Below are 9,246 nucleotides of genomic sequence, written 5' to 3'. Positions count from 1 at the left end.
AGACAGCGATAGGAACTAGCCTCCTCACCCCCTAAATATACATAGCACATATGCAGCTTAATCTTCATGTAGTTCCTAAACAGCTAAAGTGGGGGGTTATCCCAAAAGGTGTTACCTATCTGTGAAATATGATATTTTATGTGGGCTGTCTTGTCTGGCCTCAATGGGAGAGGATGGCCCTAGCCCTGTAGAGATTTTATGTGCCAGAGTTGGGTGATACCCAGGAAGGGTCTTTAACCTCTCAGAGGAGAAGGGGAAGCATATATTGGGTTATGAGGCGAGGACTGTAGGAGGAGGTGACAGGGAGATGGGGCAGTGAGTTGGATGTAAAATGAAAATGCAGTGTTGACAGGGACATGAAAGATAACAGAGGGTGGAGGAAACAAAGTAAGCATAATGCATTTTATATAGGTATGAGATTGTCAAAGGTAATGAAAAGACAAACTTTGAAAAATATATAAAGTAATATAAATATATTTAATATATAATATAATTATATATTATATAACTATATTTATATTGGCAGACAATGAGAACATTCTACAGACTAATCTATCTATCTATCTATCTATCTATCTATCTATCTATCTATTTACCTATCTATTCACAATGATCATTAAAAAATAAATTATGATGTCTACCAAATATTTTAAAGGCAGTTTCCATAGGTGAAACATAGACATAATTCTTACCATGTACTTGTTATAACTGGGATACAAAATATCCCTTATGAAGCTTCATGTATTGAAAGCTTAGTATTATTGAGGAATAATTGGAACATGAGCTCTAATAGCATCTGTGATTCCATAGATAGCTAAATAACTGAATATATGATTTGAAGGTAAAAGGTGACTGGAGAGTATAAGTTCATAAATACTGTCCTTTAGAGACTGCATTTCATTTTTCTGTCCATTTTTCTTCAGGTTTCAGGATGTGAACATTCTCTTCTGCCACATGTATTTGCAAACATTATAATCTGCATCACCACGAAACCATTGTCATGGAGTCACCTGACCATGCCCTGGTGTCTCCGAATCACAATACAAAATGAATCCTTTCCCCTTCAGACATTCCCCTGAGGTACTCTGTAAATTTGATGAATGTGACTAACAAAATCTTTAACCTCTTATTGGTGATTGTGATACTGTCAATGAAGAAAGACTCATAAAGCTCTATGGCCAATATTACAATTAAAATTTTTACATTCACTTGATTCATTTGCAATTTATGCTAAATGGGCATAAATCCATAATAAATGTCACTAAAATGACACTCCTGTTCTTCTAAAGTCCCTTTCTGTTATAAAACATATAAAAGGTTATTATTATAGCTTATTAGCAGTGAATTTCCTTTTTAAATTTTAATAGTTTTCAAAAGGAACCTACCTTTCCATTAAACTAGTATCATTGAAACTCTTCCAGTAACTAAAACTTCTTTCCATTATAATTCCCCTTTCTCACATAAGAATATAATGAGCTGCAAACTGCACCAGGAGAAAATTTTAGCATACTTTATATGGCATCTGCTATTTAGGTAGTTAAGCAAGTAATTTATTTCTGGCAATCATTTAATTGTGTTCTGGGACCAATGGAATTATGGCTGCACAGTGTTCAGTTAAACTTCTATTATAATATTTTTGACAAAATTTTAAATTATTTTAAATTATTATTTGTAAAGACTAACCAATGGATAGACCCTATTTTGTGAGTTAGAAATCCACATAAATATCTCTGGAAAACAAGCAAACAAACAAGCAAACAAACAAACCAAAACCAAGAAATCAACATAAAGGAAACTATAATGAGTGTGTCACTGAAGCCAGAAACAGGACACTCAAATTTTTGCTTTGGATGTATAGAAACAGAGGGCAGATGATTAAATATCAGAGAATCTCCACTAACTATTATGTTGACAAATGGTGCAGGACTCCTGCCACCTCAGTCCCCAAATCAAATCAAATTCCTACAGAAATCTCCTAAGAACACTAAATGCTGATGATACAGAAATAATCACATCCCTCCCTCTCAACCTCCAAAATGCTTTTTTGAAACAAAATGCAACTTAAGTTTTCCTTTTTTTTTTTTTTTAAAAAGACATAGCTGGATGTGGTGATACACATCATTATTTCCCGTACATTGGAGGCAGAGGTAGGGAGATCTCTGTGAGTCTGAGGCTAGTCTGGTCTGTATGTTCAGTTCTAGGACAGTTAGAGCTAAGTAGAGAGTGTGTGTAAAACAAAAAGGAATGAAAAAATGAATGCACGAAGGATAGATATTATTTTCTTGTTCTGTAATTTGCTTGGTTGTATGCCTTGCATCACATATATACAGTGTCCATGGAGGCTGGAAGAAAACATTGGATACTCTGTAACTGGAGTTCAGACAATTGTTAGATACCATATGGCCCCTGTAAACCAAACCCTAGTACCCTGAAAAGGCAACAAGTACACTGAACCAAAGTGTCATTTCTCCAGCCCTGGAATCTTAGTTTTCTTCTACATTCATGTGTCTTTTATCTTTTACCTGCATACAACATTAGGAAGTGGAGGTACTTGGTAATCTATTTGTATGGAGTTTAAAAAAAACTATAATGTGTTTTGAAAATTGATACTATAGGATTGTTTTGTGATTTGTGTATGAAGAAATTATTTTTGTTTAACTAAATTGTCACAAGTACCCTGTGATTTAAACTAATCTTTGATTCTTTAAATATCTACTATTTTTTAATATCTATGAGTATTATTTTTAAAATGTATAAAATACTCTCCTTAAGAAGCCATGATTTATATAAAATAAAACCAACTACAAAAAGTGTAATAGCTATTTTTAACACTGAATATCTTATTCAGTCTTGGCATAAATTCCACATAACACTATTTCTCCATGTCATTCATAGCTTCAGTAACAGAGTTGGCCATATAATTCATGCAGATGTGTAAATGTGCTACATCTGGGTCTGCATTGCACTCAGTACTAAAAGTCTTATGCTGTCTGGTATACAGATTGGTGCATAAATCTACTTGTCTAACCAAATTAAAGAATTCTTGTCTTTATCATCACATGCAAAAGGTACAATTTTAACTTTTCAACCATTGGTCAAATATCTTATCTGTTTATTTCAGTTCCTATACTTTTATTAAGAGAGATGCTGGAGTCATAATTCTATAATTACCTAAATTATAAGGCAATACTTTTAAAACAAGGTTATAAAACAAGCAAACAACTTGCCATGAACAGCAGTGACATGTCCTAAATCTACAGATATCCACTTTAGGTAATGCAGCAGCATCCAAAGTATACCCAAGGACCTCAGGAACCCTGTTGAAGCCACACAGTGAAGTACAGACTGCCTTCACTCAGACCCAGCAGCTTCAAGATACCATGGCTGACATCCTCCTGGAACAGACATGCTGCCTAGACATTGACTCCGTGCCCATCATAGCCAAGAACACTGGCATCATTTGTACCATTGGTCCTGCTTCCTGAACTGTGGAGATGCTGAAAGAGATGACTAAGTCTGGATTGAATGTGGCTTGGCTGAATTTCTCTGATGGAACCCATAAGTACCATGGAGAGATTATCAAGAATGTCCGTGTAGCACCTATGGCCACTTGATCCTCGACAAAGGGGTTGAAAACATCCAATGGAAAAAAGATAGCCTTTTCAACAAATGGTGCTGGTTCAACTGTAGGTCAGCATGCAGAAGAATGTGAATTGATCCATCCTTGTCTCCTTGTACTAAGCTCAACTCCAAATGGATCAAGGACCTCCACATAAAGCCAGAAACTCCAAAGCTAATAGAAAAGAAACTGGGGAAGACCCTTGAGGACATCGGTACAGGGGGAAAGTTCCTGAATAGAACACCAATAGCTTATGCTCTAAGATCAAGAATTGACAAATGGAACCTCATAAAATACAAAGTTTCTGTAAAGCAAAGGACACCATCAAAAGGACAAATCAGCAGCCAACAAATTGGCGAAAGATCTTCACCAACCCTACATCAGACAGAGGGCTAATATTCAATATATACAAAGAACTCAAGAAGTTAGACCCCAGAAAACCAAGTATTCCTATTAAAAATGGGGTACAGAGTTAAACAAAGAATTCTCACCTGAAGAACTTCAGATGGTGGAGAAACATCTTAAAAAATGCTCAACTTCACTAGTCATCAGGGAAATGCAAATCAAAACAACTCTGAGATTTCACCTTACACCAGTCAGAATGGCTAAGATTAAAAACTCAGGAGACAGCAGGTGCTGGCAAGGATGTGGAGAAAGAAGAACACTCGTCCACTGCTGGTGGGGTTGCAAATTGGCACAACCACTTTGAAAATCAGTCTGGTGGTTCCTCAGAAAACTGGGCATGTCACTTTCGAAAGATCCTGCTATACCACTCCTGGGCATATACCCAGAGGATTCCCCAGCATGTAATAAGGATATATGCTCCACTATGTTCATAGCAGCCCTATTTATAATAGCCAGTAGCTGGAAAGAACCTAGGTATCCCTCAACAGAAGAATGGATGCAAAAAGTGTGGTATATATACACAATGGAGTACTATTCAGCCATTAGAAACAATCAATTCATGAAATTCTTAGGAAAATGGATGGAGCTGGAGAACATCATACTAAGTGAGGTAACCCAGTCTCAAAAGATCAGTCATGGTATGCAGTCACTAATAAGTGGATATTAGCCTGGAAAACTGGAATACCCAAAACATAATCCACACATCAAGTGAGGTACAAGAAGAAGGGAGGAGTGGCCCCTGGTTCTGGAAAGACTCAGTGTAGCAGTATTCAGCAAAACCAGAACAGGGAAGTGGAAAGGGGTGGGTGGGAGAACAGGGGAAGGGAAGGGGGCTTATGTGACTTTTGGGGAGTGGGGGACCAGAAAAGGGGAAATCATTTGAAATGTAAATAAAAAAATATAATTTACAAAAAATATAAAAAGAATGTCCATGTAGCCCCAGAAAGCTTTTTATCTGATTCTATTCTCTACTGTTCCATCGTCGTGGCATTGTACACATAGGGGCCTGAGATCTGTATTGGACTCATCAAAGGCAGCCATACTACAGAGGTGCAGCTGAAGAATGGAGCCACTCTGAAGATCACCCTAGACAATGTCTACATGGAAAAGTGTGATTAGAACATCCTGTGGATGAACTATAAAAACATCTGTAAAGTGGTGGAGGTGGGCAGCAAGATCTACGTGGACAAGGGACTCATCTCACTGAAGGTGAAGAAGAAAGGTACTGACTACCTGGTAGTAGAGGTGGGGAGTGGTGGCTTCTTGGTCAGCAAAAGGAGCATGACCCTGCCTGCAGCTGCTGTGGACCTCCCTTCTGTGCCAGAAAAGTACATCCAGAATCTGAAGTTTGGGGTGGAGCAGACTGTAGACATGGTGTTTGCATCTTTCATCTGCAAAGCAGCTGACATGTGTGAGGTTAGGAAGAGAGAAGGGCAGGAACATGAAGATTATCAGAAAAATCGACAATCATGAGGTTGTCCACAGATTTGATGAGATTTTGGAGGCCAGTGATGATATCATGGTGGCTCGTGGTGACATGGGCAGATAAGGTCTTCTTGGTTCAGAAGATGATGTTCGGAAGATACAGCTGAGCTGGGAAGCCTATCATCTGTGCCATACAGATGCTGGAGAGGATGGTAAGGAAGCCATGCCCCACCCATGGTGAAGGCATTGATGTGGCCAATGCAAGTCTAGAGGGAGCAGACTACATCTTGCTGTCCAGAGAAACAGCCGAGGGGGACTACACTCTTGAGGCTGTTCATATGCAGCACCTGATTGCCTGAGAGACAGAGGCTGCCCTCTACCACTTGCAGTTATTAAAGGAACTCTTCCTCCTGCCACCTATTACCAGTGACCTCACAGACATGGATGCTGTGGAGGCCTCCTTCAAGTGTTGCAGTAGGCCCATTAAGGTGTTCACCAAGTCTAGCAGAAGTGCTCACCAAGTGGTCAGGTACCAGCCTCCGGCTCCTATCATTGCTGTGACACACAATCCCCATACTGCTCACCAGGCCCATGCATACCAAAGATGCAGTAAAAGATACCTGGACTGAGAATGTTGACCTTCATGTAAACGTAGCCATGAATGTTGGCAAGGTCCTAGCCTTCTTCAAGAAGGGGAATGTGGTCATTGTGCTGACTGGGTGGCACCCAGGCTCTGGCTTCACTAACACTATGTACCTTGATGGCCCTCTGGAGCCCCTCTTTTAGCTCCTGTCCCTTCTCCTTTCCTATCCTATCCATTAGGCCAGCAATGCTTATAGTGCTCACTTTGGGCCATAGTGTGGCACTGGTGGGCTGGGACACCAGGGAAAATTGCATGGGAAAGCAGTAAAGCTTAGCTATTTTTCATGGCCCTACCTATGCAGAGGGAAGGAGGAATGTGGGATTAGAAACCCTCTGAGTTCATCACATTAGGGCTTCACCATCTCTGTACTTTGCACCTATAGAAAGTTGTCTAGAGAATTTCCAGGCCTAGCCTAGAATCAGAAGATAGGAAGAGTAGGGGCTGGTGGTGTGGGGCTCAGGGTTCCAATTTAGATATCGTTAGGCTCTAGTCCTGACTTGCTTTCCCAACAGCTTTTTCCTCCCCTTCCTCCTTGTGATTCCACTGCTATCACTGCAGACACTCCATTCTCTGCCTTGTATTCTGTAGTCTCCAGGCCTGATGCTGCAGTGCCTACCTGAATGAGAGAGAGAGAGAGAGAGAGAGAGAGAGAGAGAGAGAGAGAGAGAGACAGACAGAGACAGAGAGAGACAGAGAGACAGAGAGAGAGACAGAGAGAGAGACAGAGAGAGAGGGACAGAGACACACACAGACAGACAGAGAGAGAGAGAGAGAGAGAGAGAGAGAGAGAGAGAGAGAGAGAGAGAGAGACTGAAGCACCAAAAGGAAAAATTAAACTTGCCTTTCTGGTTTGTACCTTCCACCATGGCAGACCAACAGCTTGTCTGCCCCTCTGAAGACCCTACATTCTGAAGAATTCCCAGGACATCTACTGCACACAGCAAAACAGGAGGTAAGGAATCCTCCCCAAACCCCAGTAGCTGGGAACTCCAAGGAGTCCAGTAGAATCAGGACTCATTCCCCTCCACTTGAACTTCATCTCCTTTCCAGCCTGTGTCTTCCACCTGGTCAAATCAGCAGCTTGTCTTCTCCTCTAAAGACCCCACAGTACGAAGGCCTCCCAGGAGTTTTCCTGTATCCAGGGCAACAGACAGAACTGTATGATGACTACCAGGACATCAGCTGTAGCCAGAGAAACAGATCATCATCATTCATCCCCCACTGAAGACCCAACAATCTGAAGGCCTCCCAGAAGAACTGCTGCACCCAGAGCTGCAGGTCTCCCATGGTACCTGAAGCAATCCAGGTACACTAGAGGCAGGCTATAGACAGAGAACCCCAGACCAGTTAACACTGAGGATAACCACACAGGGAGAGGTAAGCACAATACCATAAGCATCAGAAACCAATATTCTTTGACAACATTAGAACCCAGTTCTTCTACCACAGCAAGCACTGGATACCTCAACACACCTGAAAACCATGATATTGACCTAAAATGCTATCTCATGAAGATAATAGCATCCTTTAAGGAGGATATAAATAAGTCACTATTAGAAATACAGGAAAACACAATCAAACAGGTGAAGTAATTAAACAAAGTTGACCAAGACCTATAAATGGAAGTAGAAACAATAAAGAAAACACAATGGAGACAACCCAGGAAATGGAAAACCTAGGAAAGGGATAAGAAGCTACGGAAGAAGGCATCAACAACAGAATGCAAGAGATAGAAGAGAGAAACTCAAGAGTAGAAGATACCTTAGAAAATACTGACACAACAGTCAAAGAAAATGCAAAACATAAAAACTTCCCTAATTCAAAACATCCAGGGAATCCAGGGCATACTGAAAAGACCAAATCAAGGAAATTGAAATTGATGATTTTGTAAACAGATACCATATACCAAAATTGAATCAAGAGCAGGTAAACTATCTAATCAGGTCCATATATTCTAAGGATTCACTAAATTCCTTCCAACTTAAAAAAAAAAAAAAAAAAAAAAAAGACCAGGGCTAAAGCTAAAAGGCTTTAATGTGGAATTCTACTAGATTGTCAAACAAGAGCTAATATCCAAACTCTTCAAACTATTACAAAAAGTAGAAACAGAGAAAATACTACTTAATTCTTTCTACAAAGCCACAATTACTCTGATACTTAAACCACATGAAGACCTAACAAAGAAAGAGAACTTCAGACCAATTTCACTTATGAATATGGATGCAAAAATACTCAATAAAATTCTAGCAAACAGAATCCAAGAATCCAATTTAATGTGTATTAAAACCCAAATCAAAACAACTCTGACATTCCATGTTACACCAATCACAATGGCCAAGAGCAAAACCTCAGGTGACACCTCATGTTGAATTGGATATGGAGAAAGAGGACCATCCTTCCTTTGCTCGTGGGATTGCAAACTGGTACAACTACTCTGAAAATCAATCTGGAAGTTCCTCAGAAAATTTGAAATAGATCTCTTTGAGTATAGGAAGGCCACTGATTTGCTTGAGTTGACTTTATAACCTGCCACTTTGCTGAAGTTGTTTATCAGCTGTAGGAGCTCTCTAGTGGAGTTCTTTGGGTCACTTAGGTAGACGATCATGTCGTCTGCAAATAATGATAGTTTGACTTCTTCCTTTCCAATTTGTATCCCTTTGACTTCCTTATGTTGTCGAATTGCCCGAGCTAGTACCTCAAGTACAATATTGAAAAGATAAGGAGAAAGGGGGCAGCCTTGTCTGGTCCCTGATTTCAGTGGGATTGCTTCAAGTTTCTCTCCATTTAGTTTGATGCTGGCTACCGGTTTGCTGTATATTGCTTTTACTATGTTTAGGTATGGGCCTTGAATTCCTGTTCTCTCCAAGACTTTAAGCATGAAGGGATGCTGAATTTTGTCAAATGCTTTTTCAGCATCCAATGAAATGACCATGTGGTTTTGTTCTTTGAGTTTGTTTATGTAGTGGATTGTATTGATGGATTTCCGTATATTGAACCAACCCTGCATTCCTGGGATAAAGCCTACTTGATCATGGTGGATGATCGTTTTGATGTGTTCTTGGATTCGGTTGGCAAGAATTTTATTGAGTATTTTTGCATCGATGTTCATAAGGGAAATTGGTCTGAAGTTCTCTTTCTTTGTTGGATCTTTGTG

The 9,246-nt window shown here is 39.9% G+C and overlaps 1 pseudogene; it reads left to right on the top strand.

The window, feature by feature from the left end:
- The first annotated feature begins 413 nt into the window (after nt 1-413).
- On the top strand, nt 414-6,235 carry LOC127697765 (pyruvate kinase PKM-like; annotated as a pseudogene).
- Nucleotides 6,236-9,246: the final 3,011 nt, after the last annotated feature.

The sequence above is a fragment of the Apodemus sylvaticus genome, chromosome 12, assembly GCF_947179515.1.
Source record: "Apodemus sylvaticus chromosome 12, mApoSyl1.1, whole genome shotgun sequence".
Classification (NCBI taxonomy): domain Eukaryota; kingdom Metazoa; phylum Chordata; class Mammalia; order Rodentia; family Muridae; genus Apodemus; species Apodemus sylvaticus.
This window is presented reverse-complemented; position numbering and strand designations above follow the sequence as displayed.